Raw genomic sequence first — 17,629 nt, forward strand, 5'->3', positions numbered from 1 at the left:
GCTAAAATGAGCACTGTCATGATAGATAGAACCTATTTTTTATGATATACAGAAAGCGACATGATAAACAGTAATGTCAAAATATTAATCACACCACAGATCTGCCAGAGTATTAACTCTTTCCTACATTCTAGTAACTAAAGCATAGTATACATACATCTAACCTTCGCATGTAAAGCAAGCCAATCGAATTTTCAAAGCATAATCATTGCACATACTGATACTCATGAAAAAAATAAACATGAAAATTCAAAAATTTTAGATTAAGGTTAAAAAAAGTATACTTTGGAGAAGATTAAGGAAGCACGGAAAGAGAAAAAAATCAAAAGAGAAAAAAAATTTAGATCTCAAGCGGCCAACCTCCCTCAACGACGGTCATTGGGGAAGAAAGTAGCAACCAGGCAACCATCGAAAGAGAAAAAGGAGAAAAATCCTAGATGGCTAGATCTCGAGCGGCCAAGCCACCAAGGTGTCAAGCAGTACAAACCCTCAAGGACTGACGATGAAGGGGGATGATCATCGAAGGAGGAAATCAGAGGAAACTGCAAGAGGGGAGGGCTTCACAGTTCATCCGGCCACCATTGGAAAAGAAGCTGCAAGCACCGGCTATCTAAGGAGTGGAGGAGCCCCAGCCACCATTGGGAGGAAGCACCAGCTGAAGGAGGAGTGGAGCGAAGAAAGAAACCCTAGATCTAGAAGTCAGAGATGGGAGGGAAGATGAAAGATCAGACACCAAAGAGGCAGAGCCACAGAGCGAACGAGCAAATGCCAAAGGATTTCGGATTTTCTTAGGATTTTATCTTTTATATTTAGCGGGCAGCAGGTTTATGGGTTATAATCCGATCCAACCCATTTATTAAATGGGTTAAACAGATTAAGTGGGTCAGCTATCTGAAATTTGAACCCGATCTTATTATTAAATGGGTTAAATAGGTCGATCCATTTAAAATCCGAATCCGTTTAATCCACATCAAAATCTATTTAAGATGGATCAAATATGGATCAAATTGATGGGTCGGATCGATTTTTGCCATCCCTAGTGATACATAAGTTGTAGATGAGAAATATAATATCTTTTTCTCTTTCTTTTTCATAAGGGATATGCAATGTTTTTTAAGATTTTTTTAAAAAAAAGAGAAATAATATGGAAAAGGGGAAGAAAAATGGCTTTCTAGAAATTTTGAAAAAAAAAAGTAATAGAGGCATACAATGATTTTTTTTAAAAATATTTTTTTGCATGAGAAAAAAAAGAAAAAAATCGGACATTTTTTTTCCATCTTGCATTTAGGAAGTAAATATTTTTTTTAAAAAAAATGTTTAGACTAAGAGGGTGATATAGCGGGTAGATGAAGCAGCATAATTTTTTTTCCTTTCTTTTTTTTGAGGGATATGCATCTTTTTTTCATTTTTCTCTTTGGAAAAAATGAAAAAAATGCTACGAAATAGAAAAAAAAAATCCAAATAGGTAGGATAATTTCTCTACTCCTACTCATGGATCCGATAAGATCTTTGGTGGTGTAGGGGCTTATTGCTAAGCATGACAATCATTTTCTTTCCATGGTCGGTAGAGAATAAGACTGTTGGATGGAGGGTTGCTGCTGTAGAGGAGCAGCCATCATCTTCTTATTGTTTAGGGAGGGTGGGGGTGAGCGAGAAGGAGGAGATGTAGAAATATATGGGAGGATAGAGGATGAAGAAACAGAGAAGAGGAAGAGGTGGGCAAAATCATAGCTGCCGGTGTGGGTTCGAGCAAGAAGAATGAGGGAGGTGGAAGGGGTGGAGGGGAAGGAGATGCAACATCATAAGGGAATAGTGGCAATCAAAGGTCCCAGCATGAGATCATGGGTGGATAGGGAGGGGGAGAAAAGGGAGAAAATGACATAGGAGTTTTTTGGGATGAATTGGGTCAATAGAGGAAGAAGGAGAAAATAGGAAAAAAGGTAATAGTGTTTTATGCTAACCGGAGGAGGGGTCTATCAGTGAACGAATAAGAGATCGGATGAACAAATGCAGTAACCAGTGACCATTACATTTATTCTGACCGTTGTGCTTTGAGATTGGTGCTGCAGCTGTTCCCTGTGTGATCATGGGCGATCGGGAGGCCTGCGGCATTCGAAGCTTTCGATGGAGATGGTGAGTACCTCCGATAATATTTCAGGGTCCTTGCGAGGAGGTATTCAGACGGGGAACGTGTAGAAGAGGGTGCTCACTGTGGGTTTTGTCAGAACCATCATCGGAGGAGCTTGAGCGACTGGTTTGGTGGTACCTGGAGGTGGTGAGAATTCCAGAGGAGGTGATGCGGGTGAATCTGGAGGAGTGGATGGCGGGTGTGGTGGTGGTGGAGAACCTAGGGCAGCGGGTGGCGGCAAAAGCGGTAGAGCATGAGTTCAAAACTCGAGCTGGCGTGAAGGGTGAGGTGCGAGCCTTCGATCTAGACCAAGGTCACCTGGTGGTCTGATTTGTCGAGGTTAGAGAAAGAGATCTGGTGCTTGGCCGGCCATGGGCGGTTGTCGGCCAAGTGCTGGCGGTGGAGCCGTGGTGGCTGCATTTCAGTCCAGGATCGGAGGTGATTGGATCTATGGTGGTTTGGGTCTGATTACTGTGCCTCCTGATGGAGCTGTGGGAGACGGAGGTGCTCAGGCACATCCTTGACCTGGCCAGCAACTTGGTGTTGGTGGACGCCTGCACGACAGAGTTGAAGAGGTTGGGCTTCACTCAGGCATCGATGAAGATTGATCTCAATAGTCGGGAGTGTGATCGACGGACCCAGCGGCCCCCAGTGGCAGTGCTTCATTTGAAAAAACCTTGATGGGGTTTGCTTCTACTGTGGGCGGTTTCACGGAACAGTGGTGTGTTGGAAGGAAGGAGAACATAGCCACTCCCTCAGCTCAAAAAACTTTGCCTGGGTTGGCAAGGAGGTGGCCAGGGACGGCGTTGGGGCCAGAGAAACAGAGGAGGGGGTGCCCCCATTGGGGCCTTGGCTTCTTGCTATCCGATAGTGGGTATCAGGGCCGGGGACATTGGAGGGCCAGGGGAAGAAGAGAGCTAGGTCTTCTCGGGCCTCGAACTCGATGTCAAAGTTGAGTCAGCATGGAGAGAACTGGGTCAACTCAACGACCGGCTTGATCAATGGCATGGACGGCTGGATGAAGCCCACAAGGATTGCATAGCGTAGATCTCCCAGTCCCGGATGAATGGTTGGACTGGAGAGGGATGGCACAGAGATCCGTGCTCGATTGGATAGGCTGGCTAACCAACTTGAGCCACTGGATTTGGGTCGGGCTAGGTGCAAGGAAAGCCCATGCGCGGGCATGAAGGGTGCAGGCACGGAGGGGCTTCGCATGAGCCTGTTCGTAGGCATGAAGGGCATGAAGGGCGCTATGGTGCCTGGGCATTTTAGGCCGCAATCGAATGGGGGCTCGAGCGGGTCATGCGTAGGGCCTCTCAAACGCAGTGGCCCAATGATTTTGATGCAGGTCGGGTGCAGGAGAAGCCCAAGGGGAAGGGGAAAGCTTCCTTGGGTCGTAAGAAGGGCCGATTCAGCTGAGCTTTGCCAAGGGCAAGGCCTTTGTCGGCCAGGTGGACCTCTTGGACCCCTCAGCCACCCATGGGGGGTCTAGGGTGGGAGGGGGTTGGAAACAGTCCTCTCCATTTGGGCGTGTGGCATAATGAAGGGAGGTGCAAGTTGGCACCTTTCCTCCTTGGATTTAGATTCCTTGCACTTCAGAGAGTTTGGATTTGATTTAAACATAAAGAGTCCTATTCCTAGTACCTAAAAGAATTTGATTTGATTTAAGATCTCTTACCTATTTAAGGAGGGGTGTGGAGAAGAGAAACTAGCAATCAACCCTTGGCCTAGGCATAGAGATCACTATTGGTGTGGACGTCCCTTTTATTTTGGGTGTCACCTCTCCCTAGGCTTCTCTCTCCTCTTAGGCATCCTTCCTCCTCTTGGCATAGTGGTGTGTGGGCTATTCTAAGTCCTTGAAATTAGATCTTAAGGCTTTATCTCTTTCCTCTCCAAAAAAGATGTTCATCCCTCTCTTCTACAAAGTTTGGCGTGCATGCAAAGTAGAGGATCCGCACATCCAGATCTCGTGAAGCATATTGATCGAGGAGCTTCTTCAACCTTGATTATTTTTCACTACAAATCAAGATGAGATTTCATAAATATTATGAAAAGTTTTAATTACTAATCTATTCTTCCCTTTTGGTATTTGATGCGATCAAATAATTTTTTCTTCATAGACATCCAAGTGTTTCTCGTATTGATCATGCTCAGTGCCGTTGTTCTCTAATAACCACCTACACTTTCGCTCTAATATCCTCACACTGTAGACTTGAGACTTGTCTATCCTTAAGAAAAGAGATCTATATACCAATCTTATCGAATCAATCACTATCCTATAATGATTCTTCGATCGGAAGCAATTTGAGAATTAACCATCAATGACATATGTCTCAAATTCTCAACTCTTGAGAATATGCATCATCATTTTATTAATTCTCTAGATGATTTATAGAGACATACACTATATGAATAGAATTAACTATTTTAATTAATTTGATTAAGTATAAAATTATATCCTAGAAAAAATTAATGTGTCGGTCTAATTTACTTCTAAGATATACATCTAACATAAAAAAATCTCACCAAATATATGGATCACCACATCATCTGCTACATACGAATGAATCATACTCACCACCTGCATCTGGGGCCGCATCCAATTCGTTATCTCCATGGTAGCCGACTTCTCCTCATATAAGAGAGCATCGATCAAATCCTATTGGATGAGCACATCCTTCATCTTCACTTCCCACAAAGAAAAATTATTTTTTCTATCATACCAATTGATCTCCATCTTGATTGATCCTGATTTCTCTATCTTCTTCAATTTTGATCAACACTGTCATAATCTGCATCCTGGTACCACCTAGCTCTGATACCAATTATTATGGATATAGTACTATTTTGTTGTGGTAGAAAGAAAAAAAAAATAAAATAAGAAACATAATCAAATACATAGATTAAGCCAAGGCTTACCTCTATGGGGCATGTAAGCTTCACTATGAGAAAACAAAAAAATTTACAAGAGGAGATCACACATTCAACCCTCGTATATCAATCTCTCTCTCAACAAGAAGCACTTCCTCACAAAGCTCTCTCTAGGAGATCCCTTTAGCTTTGACCGCTATCTCACTGCCTAGCAATCTGCCTGAAGCACCCCTTGCTTTTGCTTTCTGCCAGTACCTCTCCACAGTCTGCTGCTACTGCTACCTGATCTGCCAAACCAAAACCCACACCAAACCTCTATTGCCCATAGGGCCTTTTAAAGGCTTCAATCCCGTGTCCAAACCATGTCCTACATGACTTAAGACTCCTGATAGGTTTCAAACAGGCCATTGAGCCATCGAATCATGCCCGACATGCTCCCTGGCCCTCTGATCAAGTCACAGATTAACCTCATCAAGCCCGCTCGCATTCCTAGCCATCAGATTATACAACTCTGTGCTCGTGGACCACCCGTAGACTATGTCCATCGTGAACCAGGCCAACCATCACATGCCTCACGCTAAAATCTCACGTGCAGCATGATTTTTCCCTATAAGCCACTAAGGGTCCATGCACTGAGCATGGACTGCGTGGACATGCCCACATGGCGGTGGACCATCGTGTGCTGAGCAGTTTGGGTTGCGCTTGCACACGGGCTGCATGGGCACTCTCGCGCTGGTCCTGCATGCATGCATTGGGCCGTGCCAGCGCCTGCCTGCACCATGCCCAGTTGCAGGCCGTGTGCTTGGTTGTTGGTGTGCCTGACGGTCGGGTCGTGGCCTACTACCAAGCCTACCTATAGGCCTCTTCTTCGACTGTGGTTTTATTTGCGGGTCAAATTTCGAAGTATTTTTCTCATCAGAATGTAGAGGCGACTTATCAAAGGCTTGTCAATAAGATCTTAAAGGAGCAAATTGGAAGGAATATGGAGATGTATATGGATGATATACTCAACAAAAGCAAAGCTGTGGAACACCAGATCACCAACCTTAAGGAGAACTTTACAACATTGTGATGCTTCTATATGAAGTTCAAGCCCAATAAGTGCACTTTTGGGGTCACCTTCAGCACGTTCCTTGGTTTTATGGTGTCACAGTGTAGGATCAAAGTTAATCCTGAGAAATCCAAGCACTCCAAGAGATAAAACCACTAAAGATGATCAAAGAGGTATAGCACCTCATAGGAAGAATTGCGGCTCTTAATAGGTTCCTCTAAAGGTCGGTCGAGAAGAGCCTATCTTTATTTTGATTTTAAGCGGATGGAGGACTTTCAATGGATGAAAGAATATTAAGCCACATTTAATGAGCTGAAAAAGCACCTCGGCTCTCTGCCACTCCTAAGTAAACTGGAGCTTGAAGAGGTCTTATACTTGTACCTTGCGGTCTCCCCACAAGTGGTTAGCTTGGTGCTTATTCGATAGAAGGAGGTGGTGCAGAAGCCTATGTATTGCATATGTTGAGTCCTCCATGATGCAAAAACTAGGTATACAAGGTGGAGAAGATGGTGTATGCACTCGTAACTTCGACAAAAAGGCTATGCCCATATTTTCAAGCACACATGATTGCTGTCCTCACTGATCAGCCCATCAGGTCAGTGCTCACTAGCTTGAAACCTCATATCAACTAGTCAGGTCAGCTGTCAAGCTTGGAGAGTCTACAATAAAATATCTCCTCAAGCCATCCATTAAAGTTCAGGCATTGACAGATTTTATTTTAGAATGCACTATCCTTGAAGAGAGACTAAAGCAGAACTCGAGATCAGAGAAGTCGAGGAGTCCTGGGCTCTTCATGTAGACAGCTCTTCTAATATAATAGATTCTGAGGTTTGACTGATCCTGACTAGCCTAGAAGGAGTGGTTGTTGAATACACCCTGCGCTTCAAATTCAAGGCCTCAGACAATGAAGTTGAATATGAGGCTCTAGTTATCGATTGAAAATAGCAAAGGAGATGGGGGTTTGACACTTGAGGGTCTATAGTTGTTGGAGCATGATCCCGGCTCCTCCCACGGATCTTGGGTGCAGCGGAACCAGCAACGAATAGATCTGGAGACTCCTGGACTCGATCTAAGGCCCTTGACGAAATCAGCCTGGTTGCTGTCTTCTTCGTCAGCCTTTCGTTCCAGATGAAGAACACCTCTGAAATCATCTCTAAAAAATTCAAGATCTGGTACCCAACTAGATCAGGCCTGGACCGAGGTCTTCCAATTTGTAGATCTCAAATCAGGGTATTCTAGATAGGGAAGAAGGTAGATAGAGATAGACCTTGCAGATCTTCCTGCTGCAGCCTCTCCTGTAGATCTGTTGATGGAGATCTCACCCACACCTCAAACGACCTCAGATCAACTCCAGATCTGAGAGAAACTTGTATCAACCTCTTTGCAAGAGATTTCAAGTTCTGGACCTGATGCTCGGGTGGCTGCAAGAGAGGGAGAAGAGAGAGAGTCGGCAGCTGCAAGGGGGAAGGGGCTAGTGCCTCCTTGCTTTTCTTTTCTTTTTAGGACCTGGCGGCAAGAAACCCTAGGGTTTCTTGCTTCTGGGGCGTGGAAAATTGCTGGAGAGAGAGGGAGAAGAGAGAGAGAGACTTGGGAGAAAGAGTTCTGTATTTTCTTGGTTTTTATCAAACCTATACACAGTACATATATATATAACACAGGGTCAAGTGACCCAAACCCAAAACTCCCTTGACCAACTCTATGGGAGATTAGGTTAACCCAAGCCATGTACACCCATGACTTGACCTAATCTCACCTATCCTAGGCCAGACCTGGCCCATAAAGAGTTGGTTCCTTGAGGCCCATATAACCTAGACCTCAAGAACCTGAAAGGTCCACAGCCTTTCAACCTAGGGCCTAACTAGCCCTAGAGCCTCCATGAAGCCCTCATGAATGATGGACCTTGGCCTTAGCCTTGGTCTCCTGGCCTTGGGCACACCACCTGGATCACAACAATCTCCACTTTGATATCCCAAGGCCTCAACCAGCTCCACTTTATCCATCAACCGCATCAGCTCAACACATCTCTGAAAGCTATCCCATGAAAGTACCTTCGTAAGTGCATCTGCTGGGTTCTCCTTGGTATGTACCTTTACCAGCTCCACCTCGCCATCCTCCATAAGCTTCCTGATCCGATGATACCGAATATCGATGTGCTTTGTCCTTGCATGATAGACTGAGTTCTGTGCTAATAGAAGTGCACTCTGGCTGTCACAATGCACTCTAATGGCCTCCTGAGTAAGGCCCATCTCCGTCAACAAACCCTTCAGCCAAATTGCCTCTTAGCTGCTTCTGTCAGCCCAATGTACTCCACCTCTATAGTGGATAGAACTGTGATAGGCTGCAGACTCGATCTCCAAGAAATAGGACCTCCATACAGGCTAAAGATGAAGCCTGTTGTAGACCACCGGATATCCACATCTCCACCAAAGTCTGCATCTACATAACCGCCAATCAACCCCTGAGCCTCCTTGGACATGTCAGAGTATCCCACTGCACCTCCTAGCTTTCTGTAGCAGATGCCAACTCCAACTGAACCCGTCAGGTATCTGAATATCCACTTCAGAGCTCTCCAGTGCTCCCTGCCAGCTGTGCCATGAATCTGCTAACCTGATTCACTGCATGAGCGATGTCTGGCCTACAACAGACCATCGCATATATCAAGCTCCCAACTTCTGAAGCATAAGGAACCTTCTCCATCTCCTGAGCCTCCACCTCAGTCTGTGGCGCCATGGTCTTCGAGAGTCTGAAGTGACCGACAAGTGGCAGCTCCACCGGCTTTGCTCCCTTCATCCTGAACCTCTCTAAGACCTTCTGTATGTAGTCCCCCTGAGATAGATGCAGCACCCTCCGGCTCGGTCTCTGAAAATCTCCATGCCTAGGATCTTCCTTGCAGGGCCCAAATCCTTCATCTCAAACTCCCGAGATAAGGATGCCTTCAGATCCTGCACCACCTTCCTACTCTTGCATGCTATAAGCATGTCATCCACATACAAGAGTAGGAACACCCTAGAACCATCCTCAAGAGACTGAACATAAACACAGGGATCAAACTTGCACCTGAAAAGTCCAATGCTATGCACATAGGAGTCGAACTGCTTGTACCATTGCCTCGACGACTGCTTCAGCCCGTACAGCGACTTCTGCAATAAACAAATCTTTTCCTCTGATCCTGGATCCCTAAAATCGGGTGGCTGCTCCATGTAAATCCTCTCCTCCAAATGCCCCTGGAGGAACACCATCTTGACATCCATCTGCTCCAGCTCTAAATCCTGAGCTGCTACAATGCTCAGCAACACTCTGATGGAAGTGTGTCTGATGATGGGAGAGAAGACCTCGTTGAAGTCGATGCCTTCCTTCTGGGAGTATCCCTTGGCCACTAACCTCGCCTTGAATCTGATACCTCCCTGCTCTGAAAGCCCTTCCTTGCGACTGTAGATCCATTTGCAGCCAATGGGCCTCTTCCCTGTGGCAACTGCACCAATCGTGACGTTCTGGTGGAGAGACTGCATCTCCTCGGACATCGCCTGGACCCACCGCTCTCTGTCCTGGCTCTTAATAGCCTCCTGATACGTATATGGGTCTCCATTCGCTATCACCAGGGCATATGACAGCGTCTCCTCGAAGCCATATCGGTCCGGTTGCCTGATGGTCCTCTTGGGCTTGTGTAGGGCAACACCGCTATCAGTCCTCGGTCTAGCTCGCTCCTGCTGGATCTCTCCACCTCGATCATCTGTCGAGTCCTCTCCACCTATGGAGACACCTTAGGTAGGTTCTCACCTGAATGTCATGTCCTCCAGTAGTACCTGCAAGAGGCAAAATCAAAGAGGTAAGCTGTCCAGCAGTGCCCTGCTGGACCTCCTCCTGCTCCTGTTGCTCCTCCATGCCTGCTCGCCTCCGTAGGACTAACTCTTCATCAAAAGTCACATCCCGACTAATGATGACCTTCTTTTTCAAGGGATCCCACACCTGTATCCCTTGACTCCTCGCGGATAGCCTAGAAACACCATCTTGCGTGATCTGACGTCTAGCTTGCTCCTCTCACCAGCTCCAATGTGCACATAGGCCGTGCACCCAAATACCCGTAGATGGCACAGCCCAACTGTCCTCCCAGACCACACCTCCTCTGGAAGCCTGCCATCCAACCTGGTGTGAGGTGACCGATTGACCAAGTAACCCGCTGCATCAACTGTGTCAACCCAGAACGTCTTTGGAAGCCCTGCCTGCAGCCTCATGCATCATGCCTTTTTCAAAGTGTTCTGTTCATCCTCTCGGCCACCCCATTCTGCTGTGGAGTCCCCTTAACTGAGAAGTATCTCCTGATCCCACACTCCTCACAGTAATCCTGGAACTCTCTGCTGGTGTACTCCTCACCATTGTCTGACCTCAGACACTTCACGCTCCTCCCCTGCTCCTCCACCTCAGCTCTCCAGATCTTGAACTTGGTGAAGACCTCTGACTTCTCTCTCATGAAGTAAATCCAGAGTTTCCTTGAGAAATCATCAATCAGGGTCATGAAGTATCTGACCCCATTCCTAGCTGAAACTGGGGCTGATTCCTACACATCCGTGTGTACTAACTCCAGAGGGGTTGCACTGCAGGCTGTACTGATGTTGAACTGAACTCTCCTCTGCTTTCCCATCTGGCAAGGGTCACAGATCTCCCCTGTAGCACCATCCTCCAGATTAGAGATGAGTCCTCTCCTGCTCAACTCCCTCAGCCCCCTGTCACCTATGTGGCCTAGGCGGTAGTGCCACATCCTGTAAGCCCCCTGCTGGTCCTGTGCTGCAGCTGCTGCATCAGACTCTCCGATCACCACAGATCCCTCCATGCGATAGAGGTTATTGTCCAACCTCCTGCCTCTCATCACCACCATAGCTCCATTGGAGATGTTCAGTACTCCGCTTCTAGCCCTACTGCTGAAGCTGTATCCACTGCGCTCCAAGTAGCCTAGTGACACCAGATTCTTTTTCAGCTCCGGGATGTGCTTTACATTTGTCAATGTTTCACAATCCCATCAAACATCCTCACCCTGACTGTCCCTATCCCAGCCACCTTGCAAGGATGATTGTCGCCTAGAGTCACTGATCCCTCATCTGTCTTGGTGTATGTCGCAAATCAAGACCTGTGTGGTGTGTAGTGATGTGAGCACGCAGAGTCTAGTATCCACTCCTCTGTGTAATACCTATGACCATCTGATACCACAAGTAGATCATCCTCCACCTGCTGCCCAGCAACTGCACTCACTAATTCTGAGCCACTTCTTTCTCCCTTCTTGCTCTTCCATAGTGGACATTCTCGCTTGAAGTGCCCGAACTCGTTGCACTTGAAGCATTTCATCTCTTTCTTTCCCTTCTTGGACTTGGACTGCCCCCTGGACTTGCTTCTACCTCTGCCTCTACCTGTCCTCTCCCCTACTGCCAAACCCTCCTGGGGAGCCTGATCTCTGGTCAACTTTTTTCTCTGCTCATTAGACCTCAGCATCGAGACCATATCCTCATATTCCAGAGTCTCCTTGCCGTAGAGCAGTGTAGTCACCAAAGAGTCATATGATCCTGGTAGTGAACACAAAAGCAACAGGGACTTGTCCTCCTCATCCAGCTTCACCCCGATATTCATCAACTCCGTGCACAACTGGTCGAACCTCTAAATGTGGCCAATCACATCAGATTCCTCCTGCATTCGAAGACTGTACAACCTCTTCTTCAGCATCAGCTTGTTGCACATATTCTTCCCCATATACATGGTGTGCAACTTCGACCAAAGGCCCTTCGGGGTCTTTTCTTCCAGCACCGAATACAACATCGCATCCGTCAAACATCCTTTGAGCACCGAGCATGCTTTCTTCTCCAACGATGCCCACTGTCTATCTGTCATTCCCTCAGGCTTCTCATCCAAAGCCTGATCCAGATTTGCTTGCACCAGAAGATCCTCCACCCAGATTTTTCACATGAAAAAATTCTCTTTGCCATCAAACTTCTCGACATCGACCTTCATATTGCTGCCCATGACTAAATCCAAGCCAAACAAGCAATATAAAATCAAGAAGTGTAGAATATACCTTGATGGTACCTTGCTGAAAATTTTCAGCACTTGGGATCTTCAACTTCTCACACTTGGAACCGCTTCCTCACCATCGTGGCTCTGATACCAACTATTGGAGCACAATCCTGGCTCCTCCCATGGACCTTGGGTGTAGCAGAACCAGCAACGAACAGATCTGGAGACTCCTAGACTTGATCTAAGGCCCTTGACGAAATCAGTCTGGTTGCTGTCTTCTTCGTCAGCCTTTCGTTCCAGATGAAGAACGCCTCTGAAATCACCTCTAAAAAATTCAAGATTGGGTACCCAACTAGATCAGGCCTGGACCGAGGTCTTTCAATTCATAGATCTCAAATCGGGATATTCTAGATAGGGAAAAAGGTAGATGGAGCCAGACCTTACAGATCTGTCCTACTGCAGCCTCTCCTGTAGATCTGTTGATGGAGATCTCACCCGTGCCTCAAACGACCTCAGATCAACTCCAGATCTGAGAGGAACTTGTATCAACCTATTTGTAAGAGATTTCAGGTCCTAGACCTGATGCTTGGGTGGCTGCAAGAGAGGGAGAAGAGAGAGAGTCGGCGGCTGCAAGGGGGAAGGGGCTAGCGCCTCCTTGCTTTTCTTTCCTTTTTAGGATCTGGCGGCAAGAAACCCTAGTGTTTCTTGCTCCTGGGGTATGGAGAATTGCTGGAGAGAGAGGGAGAAGAGAGAGAGAGACTTGAGAAAAAGAGTTCTATATTTTCTTGACTTTTTATCAAACTTATATACAGTACATGTATATATAAACACAGGGTCAAGTGACCCAAACCCAAAACTCCCTTGACCAACTCTATGGGAGATTAGGTTAACCTAAGCCCATGTATACCCATGACTTGACCTAATCTCACCTATCCTGGGCCCAGACCTGGTCCATAAAGAGTTGGTCCCTTGAAGCCCACATAACCTAGACCTAAAAAACCCGAAAGGCCCACAGCCTTTCAACCTAGGGCCCAACTAGCCCTAGAGCCTCCATGAAGCCCTCATGAATGATGGACCTTGGCCTTAGCCTTGGTCCCCTGGGCCTTGGGCACACCACCTGGATCACAACAATAGCGACTCACACCTTATCGTCGGCCAAATGCGGGGTGAGTATGAAGCACAAGAGCTAGTATGGTGAAGTACCTATAGAAAGTGAAAGATACGGTCTCCAATTTCACAACCTTGAATATTTAGTAAATCCCAAAATTTGAGAATGCTAGGGTTAACCTCTTGTTGAAGTTTGTCGATTAAGAATTGCTGACCTTAGGAGGAACTCATACGTGGAGACACTAGAAAATCCAAGCATTGAGGAAACCTCAGTAATGCAGACTAACCACAAGTCAAACTGGATGGATCAGATTGTCCAATTCCTAAAGAATGGCATCTTACCTATAGATTGAGTCGAGGCTAGGAGGTTGAGATGCTAGGCACCTCAATACCTGATGTATGAGAAAAGGCTATATAAAAGGTCCTATTCACTGCTGCTACATTGATGCCTCCATCCATCAAAAGTGGACTATGCTCTTCAAAAAGTTCACGAAGGTATTTATGGTAACCATTTGGAGGGCAAAGCCCTCGCTTATAAAGTTCTATGATAGGGTTACTTCTAGCTGACCATGCAGCAGGACCCAATCGACTTGGTGCGAAGGTACGATCAATGCAAAAGAAACACCAACATACAACACCGACTGTCGACCCCATTGGAGTTGATCATGATGTCTTGGCCTTTCACCCAATGGGGGATTGACATCCTTGGATCTTTCCTAGTTGCAACAATACAAAAAAAGTTTCTACTCATCATAATTGGCTACTTAATCAAATGGATGGAAGCAGAGGTACTGGCGTGCATCACCGAAGCTAAGGTCCATGAGTTTGTATAGAAGTTGATTATCTATCGGTTTGGTCTACCATGTGCCATTATCACATATAATAGGTGTTAGTTCGTAATGCAAAATTTGCAAGATTTTGCAAAGATTTTGGATCGCAACTGCATGACCTTAATGGTGCATCTTCAAAGTAATGACGAGATCGAGATGACTAACCAAACTTTGTTGCAAGGACTGAAGGCGAGATTGGATCGAGCTAAAGGGCAATGGGTCAAAGAGCTCTATAGTGTGCTTAGACCTACCGAATGACCCAATGGATCCCAACCAGAAAAATATCCTTCAATTTGAGCTTTGGAACTGAAGTCGTGATCCACTCGAGGTCAGCTTACCTTCACTCTGAGTGGACAAATTCAATGAGGAAAGCAATTTGGATGACATAAGAGTGAACTTGGACCTATTGGAGGAGACATGGGAATGTGCTCAACTTCAAATGGCAAGCTATCAATAGAAAGTACCCTGATACTATAACTCCAAAGTCAAAAGAAAGGCCTTCTGAATAGGGTACCTCATCCTACAAAGAGTTGAAGTATCTCATCTGATAGAATAAGAAAAGCTCTCATTGAACTAAGAAGGCCTATAGCACATTGACGAAGTAGTGCACCTGGGAGCATACCGACTCCGCCAACTAGATGGAACTCCAATTCCCTAAACCTGGAATGCTGGAAATTAATAAATTTATTATTCTTGATGTAATTCTTATCAAATAGCAATAAAAATTTGTGTTTCACAGATCAAAATGCCTTCCTAGTGTCCTCATCCATGACATCGACCAAATGGCACTCCTCGTACGAGTTGAGTGAAGGCCACAATGACATTGGCCAAATGATGCTCCTCATCTTTATATGAGTCGAGTGGAGGCCATTACAATATCAGTCAATTGATGCTCCTTGTCCTTGTATGAGTCAAGTGGAGGCCATAACGATATTGGACAATTGGTGCTCCTCATCCTTGTATGAGTTGAGCAGAGGCCATGATGATATCGACCAAATGATGCTCCTTATCTTTGTATGAGTCGAGTAGAGACCATGATGACATTAGCCAAATGGCACTCCTTGTTGTTGCCCAGCTATGCAACCCAAGAGGGGGGGGGGGGGTGAATTGAGTTTCTAAAAATTTTAAGCCCAACTGATTACTTATGAAGAACAAAATAAAGACTTTAATTCAATATTAATTACCTAAAGCAGGAATGCAAGAATATAATAAAGAAATAAAGTGAAGCGATAAAGCACACCATGGATTTATAGTGGTTCGGTGCTAACCTTGCACCTACATCCACTCCCCAAGATCCTACTTGGGAATTTCAATCCACTATCCTTTGTATTCAACCCGAATACAAAACGTCGGAAACTCCGACACTAGCTATCCCAAGCTAGATCACTTATTTCTCGGGTACAAGTAAACCCAAAATACTCTGATTTCAGGTTCGGATCAACCTTTCCTTGTTTTAGAAATCCTCCAAAAATAAGAACAAAAACTCACAAAGAGTAAGAATATTTAGAGCACAGATTAATACAATAACAGCTCCTTAAATGAGCAAATATAACAATAAAAACTTTACTCAAATGATGAACCCCTTTTTCGAATTTTCTCAAAGTGGATGAACGCTTGAATGCTTGAGAAGAGGTTGATTATTGATTGAAGATCTCTTGAAAGCTTTGAACGATCTCTAGATCAAGGTTGAAACAATAGGCGTGAAGGATTCTCTCCTTGAAAGCTCTTGCTTTTCTCTTTCACAATCTCTCTAGTATATTGTGGATCCTCTCTCTTTTTCTTTTTGGATTTTTCGTTGATCTCAGGCTTTTTCGTGCAGATTTCGGATCCTCTCTTCTGTTCTTCTCATTTTTTTTGATTTCACGTTTGATCCACTATTTAATCTGCAATTTCTTTCACCATTTTAAGCATTTTGTAGCATTAGAAGCAAGAGAAAACAATTTAGGTAGATAAAGAGCCGTTAGAGCAATTTTAGGAAGCATAAATGGCAATTAAAACGGGCAAAAAAATAGCCGTTGCTGACATTTTCCATCGCAGGGGTCGACTCATGAGTCGACTCATGCATCAGGAGTCGACTCATAAGTCGACTTCTGTTGCACAGACCAAAAGGTCTGATTTCTGGATTTTTCGGCTCAAATCAGCAGAGGTCGACTCATGAGTCGACTCATGCCTTGTGGATCGACTCATGAGTCGACTCACAGGTCGTGCCAAGTCAAAAATCCAGCGTGCCATGGGAATTTTTGCGTGCCAAATAGCTCACAGTGCCATGAGTTGACTCATGAGTCGACTCATGCACTTCAAACCTTCATAACTTCAAAAAATATAAGTCAAATACAATAAAATTTTCACCAATAGTTTACAAAATCATTTGTTCTATCAAATGATACTATCAAATCAGAATTTTAGTAAAATTATGATTTTGCCCTTAAAGAGCATAAGGACTTTTTCATTTTAAAATTATTTGTATCCCTTCAATCTGCTTTTAATCATCAAAATCAATCTAGGAGCAACAATCTCCCCCTTTTTGATGTGACAAAACATTGAACAAAAATTTTTATGTTAATGCATTAATTTCAAAAGAATCCATTATAAGTGTATATGCTTGAAAAGAGTATGATCCTTTTGGCATGTAATAAATGCAAAAATTAGTTTGTCCATTTTCTTAAAGATTTGAAAAGGGTATTAAATCATTTTGAGTTTAAGATATATCAGAGCAAGAGAAGATAAATAACTTTTTCTATGTATCAGAGCAAGAAAAATAATTTTTACAATTATATCAGAAAAGATTTTACAATGTATCAGAGCAAGAAAATTTATAATATATCAGAGAAAATTTCACACTGTATTAGAGCAAATGTCAGAGAAAATTTCACACTGTATTAGAAAAAATTTCACACTGTATCAGAGCAAATGTATAATATATTAGAGAAACTTTCACACTGTATAAGATCAAATTTTATCATGTTAGAGCAAGTTAAAAGAAATTTTAGGGTGTATCAGAGTAAATCAAATTTCTTAAGATGTATCAAGGTAAATAAAATTTCAAAAGATGTATCAGAGCAAGTTTGAATTTTGAAATTATCAGAGCATATAAAAATTACTTATTTGCATTGTACTTATGATTTTGCTTTTGATGGATGGCTTTTGTTTAATTTCTGTCTGAGACCAAATTTCGATACCAAATTTCTCAAAGTTTTGTTTAATTCTCCAAATATTTGTTTCCCAATATTTTTTTTTTTTAATCTTCCAATTTTTGTTTAATTTCTCAAGTTGGTTTAATCTTCCAATTCTTGTTTTATTTAATTCTCCCTTTTTTCTCATAATTAGGGTTTTGCTTTTTTGTTTAATTTTAATTTTTTATTTTGTTCATTTCTCCCCCTTTTGACATCATCAACATAGTTAACTCTTCCTTTTTCTAAAACATTCTTTAATTTCTTCCCCTTTAGAGTTTTTTCACAATGTTGCTCCCCCTTAATATAGCAATTATCAACAGCAAACAACAACAAAGAGAAGACAATATTTCAACAAGAAGAAAATATATAACCAAAATATGATGATATCATTACAAGAGGTAGAAATATAGTAAAGATGATTCCATTAATATCATAATTATTTCAATACATAGTTCTTAAAAAGTCAACCAGC

This window comes from Elaeis guineensis, chromosome 12, assembly GCF_000442705.2.
Source record: "Elaeis guineensis isolate ETL-2024a chromosome 12, EG11, whole genome shotgun sequence".
Lineage (NCBI taxonomy): Eukaryota > Viridiplantae > Streptophyta > Magnoliopsida > Arecales > Arecaceae > Elaeis > Elaeis guineensis.